Source organism: Xyrauchen texanus, chromosome 41 (genome assembly GCF_025860055.1).
Source record: "Xyrauchen texanus isolate HMW12.3.18 chromosome 41, RBS_HiC_50CHRs, whole genome shotgun sequence".
Classification (NCBI taxonomy): Eukaryota; Metazoa; Chordata; class Actinopteri; order Cypriniformes; family Catostomidae; genus Xyrauchen; species Xyrauchen texanus.
Genome location: NC_068316.1, coordinates 20616316 through 20635568, shown reverse-complemented (window position 1 = coordinate 20635568; position 19253 = coordinate 20616316). Strand labels below are relative to the sequence as shown.

The following is a 19253-nucleotide window of genomic DNA, read 5'->3' as shown; positions in this document are numbered from 1 at the left end:
ATGACCTTTAAACACACATCTCTTTTATCAGAAAATGTAAAAATCTTTTTATATCAAACATAATACTGAAAACATACATCATATAACTGATTTGTCCATTAGCCTGTAATTATTTAAAGTGTATTGTGTGAATATAAATTGAATGTGTGTGTGTTTGTGTTAAGCTGAGACAGATCTGTCCTTAAATACCGTCACACACACACAGCCACTTCCCCTCCTCTTAAAGCTTGTCTAGTGCAGATTATCCTTGCTAACGAGCGCTTACACAAATCTCTGTGCTTTAGACGGAGTGTGTGGTGTGTATGTGTGTGTGTGTGTGAGTGGGATGGAAATGAGTGCTGCTCAAATATCATGCCCCAAAACAGGATGTCAGGAAACTGAGATGACAGACCTTATCAAACCAATCACAGCTGAGGAGTAAGCAGCATGAACCAATAGCAAACCTCTTCCTACATAGCATCAAGATTCAGAAAAGAACAGAAGTTTTTTAGATTTTGCAGATACAGTAAATGGTGTTCTGGGTGGTACTGACTAGGGTGTTCAGGGTAGTTGTTTGGTGGTTACTTTAATGGCCTATGTCAGAAGAGCCTACCACCAAGTCACTTTGATATTATGGTCCTAGATATGGCTTTGATCCCTCCTTTAATTTAAATCTATGGGATGATTTCACACTCTTACAAGTCCAATTGCGTAAAAGAGTATTAGGACACTTTTTGCGGTTCAACAATATGGTTGACCTGGGCCAATGTAAGAGAGTTTCAAGCCAGTTGACTGAACAGCCTTAAGCCGGTTTTCCATTCAAATGTGTAAAAAAATGTAAGCACATTACTAAAAATTAGACTGAAGAAAATGCGAATTATTGCACGTTTCCATCCACTACATCATGCGTTTGTCATGATGGAGCAGCTGAATGACCTTGCTTCGTGGAGAGTTGTACTCACGGTATTGGAGCAATTGCACATCGTTTTATTAAATGCTACCAGGTGATGCTGCAGAATAAGTGTAATATCACATATAATAAGGGCTGAAATGGCTGCTATGGTCACACACAATTGTTGGGCCAGTAAATGCAAGCTAACGCACACCTATAACACGTGCACAAATGGAAAAAACCTGTCATCGTTTTGCAAATAATTTTTTTTTCATCACCCTAATGTGCATTTTGGCTCTACAAATTTCCCCTCTGACTAGCGCATACATTTTTTAGATTTAGAGTTTTTGGAGTTTATGTGCATATCAAGCTTTTCAATTCAAGTTTCTTAGGTGCAAATTAAAAATATGAATACAAATTGTTGGATGGAAACCTAGCAATAGATGAGGATTTCTATGAAGAATGACTAGTAATAGTCTTGGAAGCAGCAATTAGAATGGGCTGTAAATTATAAACAAATCAGTGTTTTTTTTTTTTTTTTCAGAAAAAGCATGATTATATTATACATTTATAGTTGTCAGAAAGAAGAAAACAGAGGCAAATCCACTAAACTGCTACGCCATTTTTGCGCATGGTGTTTCAGAGCAAAAACCAGCGTCTTATTCACCAATCACTCATAATATAGCTTGTGCAGGTGCAATAAGCGCAATCAGTGCTGAAATGCCACTGCATTTTGAGTATTTAAATGAAGTCAGTCATTCCTTTCAATACAAATCTGCCTCCTTTCTATTTAAATAAGCTCATTATACATTGAGTGTTGTGCACAACGCTCTATGTTATTTTTTGTTATTATGCTCCTGTGTAATTAACATTGGGCTATTACTGCCTGAGGAAAGCAGGCATTAAACTGACTTTTATTTAAAAGAGATATTTGTGTAGTCAGGCACACTTTTGGCATTTAAAAAAAAATGATGTGTCTGGATCACAGTAGTGGAGTAATGCATGCACAGTCCCGGTTGAGTGTGCCAGATCACGGTGGTCTGCTGGATCCTCCACAAAACATTTTTAGAGGGAACAATTGATACCACGTCCACACTCATATACATGTGCCGGTCTGCGGGAGAGGGAGAGCGGTAAGGCTCATCACCTGCACCGTATTTATCTCTAACACTTGTCTCCCATTATAGTGATGGCAGAGGGAGACCTCATAAGGCATGCCAGAGTGTCAAAGTGGAGAGAGAGTCCAGAGCCACCACCTGAAGCTGTTTGTGTTTGGCCATCAAAGAGCCCTTTTTGTTTAAGTTTATTAAGACTGAGAGAGACTAATAAAACACTCATCTTTGACTGTTGGCTGTCTCCTGACTCCTCCCTTTCCAAGAACCTTTCTACAGTCGTGCCGAAATCCCGGATTTGGAGGAGTACGCCGTTATGAAGTCCTCACTGCTGGGCGAAGTCTTCAAAACCCTCGTCAGCATCCAGGAGACTCAACACCAGGCCCTCATGGATGTTCGCCTGAAGCAGGAACAACATTTCCACGTCCTGCTCCAGGCACAAGCAGAGGACCGGCAGGTGCTCTGAAGCCTTATCGACAGAGAGGGGGCTGGCTCTGCAACCTCCCCGGGACCCACCCCACCCGTGGCCCTAATGAAGATGAGGTCGGACGACGACCCAGAGGTCTTTCTGGACCTCATTGAGAAGACGGCAGAGGACTGTAAGTGGCCTCCTGACCAGTGGGTAGCCCGGCTATGGTCCCACTGGGGAGGCAAAGCTGTTGGCACAACAACTTCCTGCCGCCAGCCTCTTCAATTACCAACATCTGAAGAAGGCTATCCAGCAACAGGTTGATCATAGCCCCGAACAAAGCCATCAGCTCTTTCGGTCGCTGAGATGAAGCACGGCCACCCTTTTGCTTTTTTGCTCAAAAGCTCTGTGATGCCTGCCGGAAATGGTTACTGGCAGAGAGACCCTGTGGCGTCGTGGATGTAGTCAACCTGGTGGTACTGGAGCAGTTCATCGCCCAGCTTCCGCAAGGAATGTCCGAGTGGGTCAAGTGCCACTGCTCTGTGTTGCTGGAGGAGGCCGTCCAGCTGGCAGAGGACTACATAGCGGCATTTCCAGGAGCAAGCGATCTAGTTTTTTACTTTGACTGTTCGCTGTCTCCTGAATCCTCCTTTGCCCAGAACTCAGAAACGTTGCTACAGCACAGTAAGGGGATTTAAGAGTTTTCATACATTTTATTGTGAACAAGCAACTTGCTTTCAGGAAAATGCTTGAAAATTTATTCGGATTAATGTGGACATAGCCTTATTCTCAGTGAATTCACCCATGACTCTTTCCCTTGTTTCTGAACTGTTTTACACATAACATACAACCTGTTGTCATGTGTCCCTGTAAGAGTTAAATACATTAAGTATGCATTAAGCAGGGTTATAGAGAAACAAGCGAGGGAAGAGTACCTCCATTCTATAAATTATTCAAAGTTCCTATTTCATAAATCTCACATGAACTGTACTTTCCCAATTCATGTGAGAAAAAAACACCACAGGAGATTGTAGGAATTACCGGGCTGTCGAGCCACAAAGTTGTCGAAAAGTCACAAAGTCTCGCAAATTCTTAAAGATAAGAACGAATGGCCATGTACAAACACAAAAAAGCTCACCCCCACCTATCTCGCTGTCATACTGACATGAAGAGCTGAGCTTTGCTGAGCAGATGTGAGCAGAGTTGATCAGACAGTGCTGACTGCTTAACTGAAATCATTTTTTTTTTCATGACATCACTATTTGTTCTTGGGAGTTGGGATACATTATATATGGTACATTTATGACAGGAATCCTCCACAACCCACACCAACAATTTCATATTCATCCTCATATATTTAGTTTTATAATGTTTTTGTATAAGAAAGAATGAAATAAAAATAAGAACAGACTGGAAATTAGAATTTTTGTCTTGGTGGGGGAAAGTTTAATCTTTGCCCTGAGATGACAACAAACTTTACTCAAAAACTGTGTATGATACATAACCACAATTCGAACGCACGTGCACACAAATATTAAATAATTTGTGGCTAAGTGAGGAAAACGCTAAAGAGACAAAAGGAAAGGTAGAACAAAAACTGTTTATCAGCAAGTTCCTGGGCAACAGACTGAATCCCACACGCTCAATAAATCTCTTTCAAACACAACCATGACACTAAATAAACATGCTGTTTTTACTCTTTCTCCCTCACTCTCATTTTTAACTCCCTAACCTCACACCATCTCCTATCGTTTTTCCTTGGTATGGTCGGTCACTCTCTCCCTCTCTCTTGCTGTGTATGATTATATGTGTGTTGTGGTAGTGACAGGGCTGTATTGTAGTCACGCATATGTGTGTGCACGTGTGCGTGCATGCATATGTGTGTGTGTGTGCTTGTGTGCATGTGTAATCACATTCATTAGTGCCCAGTTTGTCCACTGAAGTGAAGTGATGGCAGTGCATTTCTGTCTCCTTCAAGATATTACTGAACATTAAAATTCCCTTGGACACTATGCACCACATACTGTACACAACATACACGTGCACACACACACATGCACATCATAACCCCTGGCTTGCTGTCTTAGAAAGGATGTATGCTCAGTGATGCTGACAAATGAAGATGAATAAAACACAAGCATGCAAACATGCAGAAAAAAACAGCTCTTATGCCCTCCCGGTTCCAGAAACAAAGCAATGATAAAGAATCACTATCAAGTACACCAGTAGTGTACATCATAATGACAACATAAGATAATAATATACTCACACCATCACAGAGCTTACCTTTACTGCTCTAGCATTTAAATGTCACTACAAATTACACTGTGTCCTAACCAGACATGTTGCAGTAAAGCGACAAGCTATCCTGTTTGTCTCCACAAAGCTGTTTACTACATATCAAATATGTTCTGATTGGCTGTTATTGTGGCATGTTGCATTTTCACTTGTGGCAAAAGTACTTGATTGAAAAAACCTGTCGCATCGGGCCTAGTCAGGAAATGTTGTTAGGCCACACCGTGGCACAACACAACACTGTTGGTGCAACTCCATTTTGGAGTAACCCCACCCCTTCTGGAGTAACCCTGCCCTCTCTTGAAGATTCCGCCCTATTTGGAGGTCTCCGGCCTGCAGCTATACCTACTTTAATATTTTGGCAAAATCATATTACCTCATGCTCTATAGTAAAAGTGTTTAGATCTCATAAGATAGCAGCAATGTGTGAGGAACATGGTGAAAAGTGTTTCTAAACTGACATTGTACTTGTGATTTACTTGTGATACTGATACTGATGGAAACAAAATGTATACCTTGAATGCACTCTAAAACGCTTTGGATAAAATAATCTGTCAAATGCATAAATATAAATGATTTGTTTGAAAGTGAATCAAAGTAAATGTTGTTTTAGCGCCTCTACTGTTCATTTCACTAGGAAACTGCTACTATATGTACAATGAGCCAAGAAACAACCATTTTGCAATAATGTAGTTATAGTAATGTGATTATATGAGACCAAGTTGAAAAAAGTGCAGTTGTTTTATGAAATCATTGGCCTCAGATGCATTCAAATTCTCACTTGTCCGTTATGCCACCTTTTCCAAATTCTCCTCCAAGAGACTAATGGCTAATGGCATAAACAATGTTTCCAAAACAGCTTCCTGAATATGCCCCTCGTGTGCTGTTGTTCATATAGTCCAACTCTCACACAATTGAATGAGTAACATTGTTAGGTGGGGTCTAAGCGGGTCACTCAAAACAAACAGGAATTTTTATAGCACCACAGAGACAGTGTTTACAGTTTTCGAGAAAATTAACCTACAAATGGCTTCCTATAATTGTCTCTGCATGTTACGCTGGGAAAGAAGAAAACTCTGACAACAGTGGTATAATAAATTGTACTTTATAATAGTAACTCAAATCTAGAAGTGGTCCATCTTCTTCTCTACTTACTAGAATTCAGTTGAAGGGTCCTACAGAACTTAAATGTATTTATTAGCTGTGATAGAAGTCTTTGCCCTTCTGAACTGCTCTGATTCTGTACTGAAAAGGATAATTGGGACACAAATTAACTGCCCATAAGGTTGAAGTATGCACTAGAGATGTGATAGCTCCTGATGTCTGATTTTAAGTGCACACTACAGTGCATAGGAGTGTTTGAAACCTTTAAGTTAACCTTTATTTATAGAGCACATTTAAAAACAACAAAAGATGACCCAAAGTGCTTTAAAGATCAAACAAATAAATAAATAATGACAGAGTGACATAAAAACAGACTGACTTAAAGTTAATATAAAACATAATAAAATAAATAAAAACCTTTAAATACAGCATCATGCATTTATCCATTTCAAACGATTCAATGATCTGTTCAAAAGCTACAGAATAAAAATTTGTTTTTAAAGAAGATTTAAAAATGGTTAGTGATGAAGCTGACCTCACATGGAAAGGGAGATTAGGTACCATAGATTAGGACCTATCACAGAAAAGGCACAGTCACCCTTAGATCTATAGCGGCAATGAGGAACCCTCAATAGATGTTGATCAGAAGACCTGAGTGCTCAGGTTGGGGAGTAAGGGAGGAGACGGTCACTGATATATTGGGGTGCGATACCAGATAGTGCATTGTAGACAAAAATCAGAATTTTAAAATCGACCCCGAATTTCACAGGAAGCCAGTGTAGAGATGCTAAAACCGGGGAAATGTGATCTCTTTCTTGACCCTGTTAAAAGCCTAGCAGCCACTTTTTTAACTAGCTGCAGGCGGGAAAGCGCAGTTTGGGGGAGACCAATGTACAATGAGTTACTATAGTCTACCCTTGTTGTAATAATTGAGTGGATCACAATTCCCATTTCTTAATGCGAAAGAAAATATTTTATTTTAGCAATAGATCTCAGGTGGAAAAAGCTACCCTTGACAACAGCACTGATCTGCTTATTGAAATGTAACGACGAAATGTAAAGACTCCTCACATGATCTCGTACATTTGATGACAGAGGACCTAATTGGGCAACCAGGCCAGGTATGGATGAACCTAAAATCAGAATATCGGTTATGCTTTTTTTCATTGTAAAAAAATGTTTGCCAGCCAATGTTTGATATCTTTGAAGCAATTTAGGGCATTCTCAAAGGAACAATTCTTGTCTATTCTCACTGGGAAATAAATCATCAGCATAAATCTTCAGTATAACAGTGATAAGATATGCTGTCCTTCTGAAAAATATAGATCAGAGGAAGCATATACAGTGCTAACAAGCATATACAGTGATAACAAGGGTCCTAAAATTGACCCCTGAGGGACACCACACTGAAATTGAGCCAACGTAGACTTTATTAAAAAAAATGTTTTACCTAAATTAACAAAGAACATCCTTTCTTTTAGATAGGAGGAAAACCACAGGAGGACAATAACCTGGATGCCAACCATACACGCAAGATGATTGAGAAGAATATTATGGTTGATAGTGTCGAACGCAGCACTGAGATTTAATAAAACTAAGATGACAGGTGAACCGGAATCCATGGAGTGAAAAGTATCACCCCAAGGCAAAGGCTACACAGGGACTAGAGAACAGTAATGTCTCTCAGTGTAGCCCCAGGCACTGTGAATTTGAAAACCCGAAAGTCGGAAATGCTCTTTCTGTGCCCTAACACCTTTAAACAAAAGCATAAAGCTCTATAAATTAAAAACAATGTACTGAATGTTGTCTATAGGCGCCATATGTCACACATGGATCATTTTCATTGTAGACAGACAAACTAACAAACAAGTGTTAAAGACCTATGAATAAAAACAACGTATCTTGTCTATAGGTGATCGTTCCACAAACACTTCTTATGAAAACTCCTTTGTGTGTAGAAGTTATGATTGATGATGGAATTATTTCTTGCTATTAGCAGATATTGACACAATCACACAAAAATGCAGAAAAGCCAAACACTTCTGCAACTTCAAATCGTTATTGAGAGAGAAGCAAGTCTCAATACTGCCATGTGTCGCACAGAGAGAGGCACCAATCAGAAAAACATTCATTATTGATGCTTCACAGTAGGGAATAGAAAAAAAGTCCAAGCCTGTAGGCTGCTCTTTTGAACCCTTGATGGATGGATGGATAGATAGACACCAAACAAACAGAAAGAGAATGGAGAAAGAGATACATAGCTCTTAGATGTTAAAAATACAAGATTTAAAATCTTTTGTTCTCTGAGAAATACATTGTTGCTGGCCATTCATAGAGTGAGTTTCAACCCACAAAAGCTTAGTTCTGCATTTTGTGTCATGAAAGCATGCATACATATGTTATGCCCATTGTAATTTATAAAGCAGATCTGGACAATTTCTGATCACTGACATTTTAATAGACTCGGTTATAAGCCAGTAATAAATGTTCCTTCTTCCTTTCCATGGATTTTTCAAATCCTAGAGTGGGGGAGTGTGTGTGTGTGTGTGTGTGTAGCGTGTATTTATCACTTTGTGGGGACCAAATGTCCCCATAAGGATAGTAAAACCCGAAATGTTTGACCTTGTGGGGACATTTTGTCAGTCCCCATGAGGAAAACAGCTTATAAATCATACTAAATTATGTTTTTTGAAAATCTAAAAATGCAGAAAGTTTTCTGTGATGGTAAGGTTTAGGGATAGGGTTAGGGTCATGGGATAGAATATATAGTTTGAAAAGTATAAAAACCATTATGTCTATGGAAAGTCCCCATAAAACATGGAAACACAACATGTGTGTGTGTGCGTGTGTGTGTGTGTCTTTTAAGAACCTGTTCCTGATTTTTTTCACTTCCAATTTCAATTACAACACAACATTTCTCAGAGAACCATCTGTACTGTTGCTTTCATCATTAAAAAAGAAAAGAAAAAGAAAATGGAACCACATAAAACTTTGACATCTACTAAGTCCACATATATTCAGATCTAAATACTCATTCCAAATCCAAGTCAGATTCATTATTTATTCTAACTGTGTTCAAAATACTTTTTGAATGTAACTGTATTCTAATTACCATTTATTGAAACTGTACAGTTACAATGATTGTAACTGTAGTGGAATACAGTTTCTTATATTTTGTATTTTAAATACGTAATCCTGTTACATGTATTCTGTTACTCCCAACCCTGGCTATATATGGTAATACAAGATAACATGTTAACATGAACAATCTTACACTCATATTAGCTTTAGCCTACCATGCTTAACAGTTTATTGTGTATAAGTTTGTTAATTAGAGCAATTCAAGTATTATCAGTTTTCATAGTTGACTAATAATAGGAACATTAATAACACCTATTAATTTAAATACATATTTAACATAGTTAAAGTTACCATGCCATGGCTCTTAGTATTGTACTCTACACTATGGCAGCAAGAAATTTACCCTGATATACATTTTGTATATTCATGTGGGATTATAATTACAACAGCCATTTGCTTTATATATTTCACATTTCCCATATCTATTTTATATAAAGACCGGTTTTTGGTGGGGTGGGGGTTCAGAAATGCACAGTATGCCCACCTCTTCAGACACTACTACACTACTGGATTAAAGCAATATACATTTGGTTGTTGAATCTCCAAAATGAATCCTGAATCATATTAAGATACTGGAGTTAAACGACTCAAGAAGCAGATTACATGTTTACAATTGCTATTCATCCGGGCCACTTTCATCAAATTAGAATGCTCAAGTCATGGTCCAGCGCGTTGCGCCGTATGTTGAATGTTAAACCCCAAGTGTCACACATTCCAACGCATCGCGGTAGAACGCGACATTCTGTGAGGTCACAATTGCCTGAATGTGATACAGCTCTTACTATTAAGTGTTCTCCGACCAGGACTGTTTATTTACTATGATGTTGTGCGTTCAAATTTGAAGTGCGTGCCTAATAACTTCTTCGTTCTTAACGTGTCCCTATCCTCAAGCCCCAATCGCGCATAAAATACTTTCAAGAAGAGATTTGTGGGTAATAGCCTATTAATAACATAACAAAAAGACCAGCACTACGTCAGGATTTTTGACCGAAACAGTGTCGAGATCAACAGTTCACTGACGCTCCTTATGGTCACTTGAGTGTTGTCCAGATTTCCTGCAGCCGTAGTATTGATCTCAGTGACATGTTGAAATTAAATAGTTTCTAACCAGATAAAACCGCGGCAGTGGTGTGAGAACAATTCATATGGACACCACTGACATCTGCTTTAATCAGTTTACTATTGTAATCATCCTTTCAGTAGCATGTGCCCAACCAGCGCGAGCCAAGCAGGGCACACTTAACATCTAACAATTGAATTAAACTAAACTATATAATTATTTGCATCTTACCTCGAGTTTCACCGCATTTGAAAACAGTTGAAAACAGACTCTTAAAAGCAATAAATCCGTAATGGTACAGGGTGTGTGAATCTCAGTGGTGGACTCTGTCGGGGTCTCGCTGTGTGAACGGAATTAAAACCGAACGGTTTTTGGTGGAGAGGAGGTCCTCCTACCGCTGAGTCCTTACACGCGTGTGCGTATCGCCATCTGCACGATACTGCTGCAGCATCACACACAATCAGCTGCGCAGAGAAGACTGAGCTCCAACAAAGAGCAGGAGCTCCAAACTACTTGAAAAGACAACAGTGTACGAACCTAATCCTAAACGTGGATGGAAGTACCGCCCCCTTTTGGAGCGGACCCAACCCCCTTCTGGGATAACCACGCCCTCTTTCGGAGTTCACCCCGTTTGAAGATCTGCGAGCTGTAGCTGACATCGGAACCGGGCTACGCCAAACTATGGAACGGATTCGTCCGCTGGCTGGATCGCCCTTCTCCGCCCCTGTTGTGTCGCACAACTCTTGAAAAAAAAAAGAGCAGGACATTTTGGTTTTGCGTCACTTTAATTTGATAATTAAGGTGAACAGCGTTTGGTTCGCAGGAAAATCGACTGTAGACGCGGGCTTTACGCACACAGGCGCGCGCACACAAACATATTTCATAAAAATGCACATAGAACATTAAAAAATAATGAAGTCTATTTTAAAGATTTACATTTTAATTACACATTTCCATCTAATTAAATTGTGTAATCTTTAACTAAATGTACTTAATAAAGATTTAGTTTTTTATTTATTTAGTTAAAGGTGCAGGATGTAAGATTCAGAAACCCTTGTTATTAATGCTACCTGTTGCTCGTGATCGCGCGCACACACTCCATAGGGACGTGAGCTCGACCAAAACAAAGAGACTGAATGTGATTATCAATGTGCTTTGTTTTATAATAATAGGATGTTTATATATTCTGTATAACCAAGTTATGCTACACTAATGAATGGAGCTTTTTGCATTATCTTGAACATTGTCTTGCATTCATTTAATGTACAGGTGAAACTCGAAAAATTAGAATATCGTGCAAAAGTTCATTAATTTCAGTAATTCAACTTAAAAGGTGAAACTAATATATCATATAGACTCATTACAAGCAAAGTAAGATATTTCAAGCCTTTATTTGATATAATTTTGATGATTATGGCTTACAGCTTATGAAAACCCCAAATTCAGAATCTCAGAAAATTAGAATATTACATGAAATCAATAAAAAAAAGGATTTTAAATACAGAAATGTCGGCCCTCTGAAAAGTATAATCATGCATATGTACTCAGTACTTGGTTTGGGCCCCTTTTGCATTAATTACTGCCTCAATGCGGCGTGGCATGGATGCTATCAGCCTGTGGCACTGCTGAGGTGTTATGGAAGACCAAGATGCTTCAATAGCGGCCTTCAGCTCTTCTGCATTGTTTGGTCTCATGTCTCTCATCTTTCTCTTGGCAATGCCCCATAGATTCTCTATGGGGTTCAGGTCAGGCGAGTTTGCTGGCCAATCAAGCACAGTAATACATGGTCATTGAACCAGGTTTTGGTACTTTTGGCAGTGTGGGCAGGTGCCAAGTCCTGCTGGAAAATGAAGTCAGCATCTCCATAAAGCTTGTCTGCTGAAGGAAGCATGAAGTGCTCTAAAATGTCCCGGTAGATGGCTGCGTTGACTCTGGACTTAATAAAGCACAGTGGACCAACACCAGCCGATGACATGGCTCCCCAAACCAACACAGACTGTGGAAACTTCACACTGGACTTCAAGCATCTTGGATTGTGTGCCTCTCCATTCTTCCTCCAGACTCTGGGACCTTGGTTTCCAAATGAGATGCAAAATTTGCTCTCATCAGAAAAGAGGACTTTGGACCACTGAGCAACAGACCAGTTCTTTTTTTCTTTAGCCCAGGTAAGACGTTTGACATTTGAAGCCCATGTCCAGGACCCGTCTGTGTGTGGTGGCTCTTGATGCAGTAACTCCAGCCTCAGTCCACTCCTTGTGAAGCTCCCCACACATTTGAATGGCCTTTTCCTGACAATCCTCTCCAGGCTACGGTCATCCCTGCTGCTTGTGCACCTTTTTCTTCCACACTTTTCCCTTCCACTTAACTTTCTATTAATGTGCTTTGATACAGCACTTTGAGAACATCCAACTTCTTTTGCAATTACCTTTTGAGGCTTTCCCTCCTTGTGGAGGGTGTCAATGATGGTTTTCTGCACAGCTGTCAGGTCAGCAGTCTTCCCCATGATTGTGAATTCAACTGAACCAGACTGAGAGACCATTTAAAGACTCAGGAACCCTTTGCAGGTGTTTAGCTGATTAGAGTGTGACACTTTGAGCCTACAATACTGAACCTTTTCACAATATTCTAATTTTCTGAGATTCTGAATTTGGGGTTTTCATAAGCTGTAAGCCATAATCATCAAAATTATATCAAATAAAGGCTTGAAATATCTTACTTTGCTTGTAATGAGTCTATATAATATATTAGTTTCACCTTTTAAGTTGAATTACTGAAATTAATGAACTTTTGCACGATATTCTAATTTTTCGAGTTTCACCTGTATTATTGTAGGTTACCTTGCTGAATAATTACAGATTAACATTGACATTAACCTGACATTTAGTATAAAGAGAAGATCGTTTAAATTATTTGAAAGTTTAAAGCAAGTTAGCTTGCAATTCGTCAGCGTTAGCAGGCAAGATCAAGTTAACTAAAATTACACAGATCAATCCTTATGGCACTATATTTTACATGCTTTGCAGTTATGTAAGCTTACCTGCCCAATAAGAAGAACGCCAATTCAGGATCGGTTTGCTGGAGCTGCAGGGAAACTGGACACAGCCAGGAGCGGTGTCCAGCGATGGAGGTGACCCTCCACAGGCCGCCCCCGATTGGGCAGGAATGTGTCGCATACCAGTAAGGGTGAAGGGGGATACACATCAAGCTTTGGTGGATACAGGTTGTTCTCAAACCTCAATCCACCAACGCTTGGTGCAAGGCTTTATAAAAATAAACTGGTGAGGGTGAGGTGTGTGCATGGTGACATTCACAAGTATCCAGTTGTTACTGTTGAGATACGATTCAGGGGGAAAAGGCATAGAGTCAAGGCCACGGTTAATTCCCGCCTCACCCATCCAGTAATTCTGGGAACCAATTGGCCTGGTTTTGAAAATGTACTGAGGGTAATGTGTGTGGATGGGTCCTGCAGAGTAGAGGCGCGGTGTGTGATGTGCGATACTATGGCTGGGGAGGCGGTGCCGGGGCCATCAACACTGGCTCTGCGTCAGGATGATGCAGACGAGGGACTTCCCTGAGGGGGACTTCCCTCTGGAGCAGTCACTTGACAAGTCCCTCAGGCACGCCTTCGACCAAGTGAAAGTAATTGATGGTCAACAGCTCCAGCCCGGGCTTGCGCTCACATACCCGTACTTTTCTATAATCAAAGAGCAGTTTTATCGAGTGACGCAGGACACTCAAACCAAAGACGTTACAACTCAGCTGTTAGTACTGAAGAGCCATCGGGAAACACTATTCCAGGCGGCTTTATCTCCAATGTCCCGAGAAAAAACAGCTTTTTCCACACCGTTCGGATTACACCAATTTTTCCACTTCCGTTCGGTTTGTTTGGAGCCCCAGCCACGTTTCAGCACCTTTAAGATCCTCAGACCGCACATGGCGTATGCCGCCGCATATCTAGATGACATTATAATTTACAGTAATGACTGGTGGCGGCATATGCAACATCTGAGGGCTGTCCTGAGAGCGCTGAGGCTCTGGATCAGACTGTTTGATGTTATGCCAGAATTGTACGACTCTTTTCTGAATTTCAATGCTTACAGGCACTATTTGAGATGCTTCTGTGTACACCTAAAATGTCTTTGATTCTAGTTGCATTTTTCTATTGAAGTTTTATCCCAATGGTGAAAATTTGTCATGGGGCCCCATATTTGACATCTACAGAGTAGTATTGATTTTTTATTATAGATTTATATAATTTTGTCCAAATTGTAATTGGTCATTTTATTTGGCTGAATCACAATTTTATGGCATAAATTACCCTCCGAGCCTTTTCACCCAATGTTTTTACAGCCAGGTTAAATCCTCCAGATGCACTTATTTCAATGCCCAGATACTGTAACTGTAGGGGGGGAGCTGTGTTGTAGGACCTCTCCTCTGTAAGTGAACTGGAGTTGGTTTCCCTGAGATCTGGCCTTCTTCTGGAATGACATGACTCTGGTTTTATCCAGGTAGACTGCGAGTGCCAAGTCTTGACAATATTGTTCCAGCAGGGTGAGGCTCTGCTGACGCCCCTCTGCTTTAGTTGACAGCAGGAGAAGATCATCTGCATACAGCAGACACTTCACTTCAGTGTCATGTAGTGTGAGGCCAGGAATGCTGGGCCACTCCAGAGCTTCTGCAAGATCATTCATATAGATGTTAGATAGAGTCGGACTCAGACTGCATCTCTGTCTCACTCCATGGCCCTGCATGGATTGTATAATATCAAATGTTTTCCCACCAGTGCCAATTTGTAGGAGTTTGTAAAGTAAACCATATTGAGTCAAATGCTTTTTTTTTTTTTTTTTAAAGCTGACAAATCTTTTCCTTTGATTACCATTGATGTTTTTGTCTATTAGGGTATGAAGAGAGTAAATGTGATCTGATGTGCAAATCTCTCTCTCACTCTCTATCTCACACACACACAAACACACACACATTTATAATTTAGTCCTACATTTAGTGGTAATCTAAATGTCTCTTAATGTCAATCCTCTCTGGCAGGAACCCAGAGCATGGATTTTATTGCTCTAATAACTGAAAATAATATTTATGATTAGAGTAAAATCCTGCAGAGGGCTACTGCAAACATCTGGTTTTAAAAAACAGTCAGTATTTACTATAATTTAGTTGAAACTGTTTTACATTTTCCCCAGAATAAAGCATGTAATCAAAGTTGCATGCAAGAATATTGTCCTTGAGCAGCATAAAGTAAAATGAAAAAGGACTGTAGAATGTCTAATAGCACCAATTGGACATGGTGCTTTTAATATATTAGGACTGACAGTTGAATCTCTACCCTGCTAATGAGAGACAGCAGCTCAGTCAGAGATCTTCTCCTTGGTCTGTTGTCCATAGAGACAGCCATTGTGTCATTGGAGTGTGTATATGTGTATACGAATGTGTGCACTAAATCCTCCTCATTATGTCTGTAATTGCTTTAATGGTGTGACCGACAGATGATGAACCCATTCGTCTGCCTGTCCAGTTCAGGTTATTCCAATCTGCCATCCTGCCTCCTGTAAATCATACCAAGGACAGTTTATATGAAAGATAATTTCACAGCTTTAAACCTTCACAATGACATGGTCTACTACTTTACATAGAACCATTGCTACTTTAATCAAGTCTTTGCTTTCACCACAAACTGCTCCAGCAAATTGTTCTCTTATAAATATTAATTTCAATTTCGGCAGCATTGTGAGTCCTTACATTCAATTATCAACACTTTCATTAATAACTCATTGACAAACATCATACAATGCAAAACAGATACGTTTTCAATTTATTCAAGCCAAACTTTAATCTGTGAAATATATATTTTTATGATGCATCTAGCTACATTAAATACTGGTTTGTTGTTCTACACCAGGGGTGACCAACCCTGCTCCTTGAGAGCTACCTTCCTGCAGAGTTAAACCTGCCTGTCATTTTCAAGTAATCCTAAAGACCTTGATAAGCTGGTTCAGGTGTGTTTGATTAGGGTTGGATCTAAACTCTGCAGGAAGGTAGCTCTCCAGGAGCAGGGTTGCTCTCCCCTGTTCTACACATTAGATAATGATCTGTTAAGCATTATTTTTTGCAATAATTGTTAATGGTATTAATGAAAGTTATTAGCATATAGCCTAACTTGTACAGAGAAAATTATAGCAAGAATACAATTGTACCTGGTACTCGTGATAAACATGTTTACTCTGTGCCTCTGCTTATCATATTTGTCACACCTGATTAAACAAAACAATATCAGCAGGGAGAATCAGGACAAGTCACCCAGAGGGAATTCTGGCATAATGTAATCCTCATCAGTGTCTGTACTCATTGATTCATGATTTGTTAAAGAGCTTCAAAGCTAACAATACACTTTATTTTTGCCATTTTATTGACAATGTGTGACCAAAATGTCCCCATGTTTTTCTTTCTGATATGCTGAAAAACAGTCCTTGCGCTTGCGGTGTATTGGAGAAATGTGGTGTTATTTACTGATGGGTGAATTGCATTAATTGATACCTCTGGGTTCCGTATTTCAGAGCCACTACTTAAGTAAAGTTAGCAGGTTTAAGTGTCACATGTTGTCAAACCCAAGGAAGCTTCCGTAAAGCGTGCATGATGGCATTTGTTTGGTGTCTGCCTCGTTAATATCCAACATAAAAATGGGTGACAAGGAAAAGTAAAAGAAAAATAAAATAAGCTAAAAGTGGGGAGCATGGCGCACATCGGAAGACAGAAAATGATTGCTTGTCAGCGTATATCGAACGAGTGGAATTGTATATCATTGCCAATGACGTAGGTGATACAAACCAAGTAGAGACTTTGCTTAGAGCTATGGGAGTATCGACGAATGGATTATTATGGAATTTGCTGCAGCCAGTGAAGCCTAAAGATAAAACATTTGAGGAGATTGTGAACATTCTAAAGGTCCACTTCGAATCAAAGCTGTTGTTGATAGCTGAATGTTTTTGCTTTCAATGCTGTGCTCAAAAGCTCCATGAGACTGCGTCCCAGTATGTTGCTGAGTTTAAACAATGTGCTGCAAAATGTGAGTTTGGTGCAAGTTTAGATTAGGCTTTGCGTGATCGCTTTTTTAGTGGAATTTAAAGTGAAGCTTGCCAGTGAAATTGCTTTCAGATCGTGACACACAATAACTGAGGAAGATGGAGGATTCAGCAGCAACTGTGCATGAACAGAAGCAGTTATGTTATCGTAAGAATCATTGTGCTTAGGAATGCTATTTTAAAAACTCTTAATGCCATAACTGTGGAAAAATTGGCCAGATTAAGAAAGCATGTAGAGCTAGAGGGCAGTCGTATTTGAACACTTAATTGGCCAGACAACAAAACATGCAAAGTACAAAGTAACGGCCCATATGCAAGCTGAAGTTTGAAATGTTCTCTCTGATAAGTGACACTGACAAACCGGCATTCAGAGTGGATTTTAAAGTGGACCAGCAAGATATAATATTGGAAAATGATACTGGATCTGCTGTGAGCATTATTCCTCAAGAAGTGTATGAACAGAAGCTCATTTTCCATTGGAGGGGGTACGAGTAAATCTAAAAACTTATACTGGTGAAAATATCCCTGATATTGGGACAATATCGGATACAGCTACTGTAGTATATGAAGATCAAGTAAATCACTTGCCATTAATTGTGGTTAAACGGGACGGTACAGCCCTTTGTATTAGAAACTGGTTGCAGAAAATAAAGTTGAATTGGCAATTGAAGTAAGCAGATTAGTCAACCAGTGTCTATCCATGACATACTTGAAAAGTACTATGAGGTTTTCAGAAATTAGTTGAGTCAGAATGAGTCAAAAATGAGTCCGAAATTAAACTCTTAAAGCCACTATTTCAGTGAAGCCAGATGTGACAACAAAGTTCCATAAAAGCCACCCATTACCCTTTGCCATGAAAGAGCAGGTTGAAAAGGAGATTGATCAGTCAGAAAAAGCCAACATTATATCAACGGTAAAACATAGTGAGAGGGCTGCTCCAGTTGTGTCCATCATAAAGAAAGATTTGAATATTTGCTTATGCAGGGATTACAAGGTAATTAGGCTGCCAATACAGAAATCTACCCTTTTCCATGGATTGAGGAAATCTTTTCCAAGTTATTTTCCAAGGTTGATTTAGCTGCGGCACATCAGCAGGTTTTACTGGATGATGATCCCAAGAAATTTACAACTATCTACACACATAAGGGCTTATATGTGTATAATCGGCTAGCTTTTGGAATTAGTTCAGCTCCTTCCATTTTCCAACAAATTATGGAATATTTAATTAAAGGCCTGGATGTGATCGTATATTTGGATGTTCTGTTAATCATGGGCAGAGATGAACATTAACATCTGACACCTATAAGAATCAGGACTGAGGGTGAAGAAATCTAAATGTGAATGGGGACAAACACAAATTGAATACTTGGGTCATGTGATAGATGGAAAGGGAGTGTATCCTACGAAGGATAAAGTAAGAGCTATACAAGAGACACCTTCAAATGTGCAGGAATTTAGAGCTTTCCTTGGTTTAGTAAATTATTATGGACACTTTGCACCACACCAGATTACAGTGTTGGCACCACTTTATAGATTGCTAAAAGAGAAAGTTTGCCTGGTGCTGGAATAAAAGAGAGCAAAGTGTTTTCAACAGATGTAAAGAACTGTTGACCAGTGAGAAAGTGTTAGTGCACTATGATCCGCATCTGCCTCTAACTTCAGCCTGGAATTGGCACTGTGCTTCAGCATACAATGCCAAATTTTGAGAAACACCCCATTGCATATGCTTCATGTACTCTGTCCAAATCCGAAAAAGTATTCGCAGATCGAGAAAGAAGCTTTGAGTCTTATACATGGAGTAAAAAAAATCCATCAATATCTGTGGGGATCATAGACCCTTAGTGACTGTTTGGCGAGCATAAGTTCTTTCCAATTATGGCAGCTGCCCGTATTCAGTCACAGATGCAGGAACTGAAGCAACATCAGCTCATATTCACACTTTTCTGTCTAACCATCTAAAAAAAGCTCATCTTAATACAAGACAGATTGCCTGAGTGACGAGAACGGACCATGAACTTTCTAGAGTTTTTCATTATATTATGGAAGGCTGGTCTAGTGATGTGTCAGAGGAATTGAAAGCGTATCATTCAGAGAGAGGTAAATTATCAATGGAACAGGGATGTCTGTTATGGAGGCACAAGAGTGATCATTCCATTCAAGTTCAGAAGAG

General features: G+C 39.6%; 1 protein-coding gene across 2 annotated transcripts in view; it reads right to left on the bottom strand.

The window, feature by feature from the left end:
• The window catches only part of LOC127634463 (disks large-associated protein 1-like), a 147525-nt gene extending 137085 nt beyond the window's left edge, over positions 1–10440 (bottom strand). For both annotated transcript variants that reach the window (XM_052114044.1, XM_052114045.1), the window contains exon 1: positions 10224–10440. The gene's annotated coding sequence lies outside the window, so the exon portion shown is untranslated. The remainder of the gene's footprint in view (positions 1–10223) is intronic.
• Positions 10441–19253: the final 8813 nt, after the last annotated feature.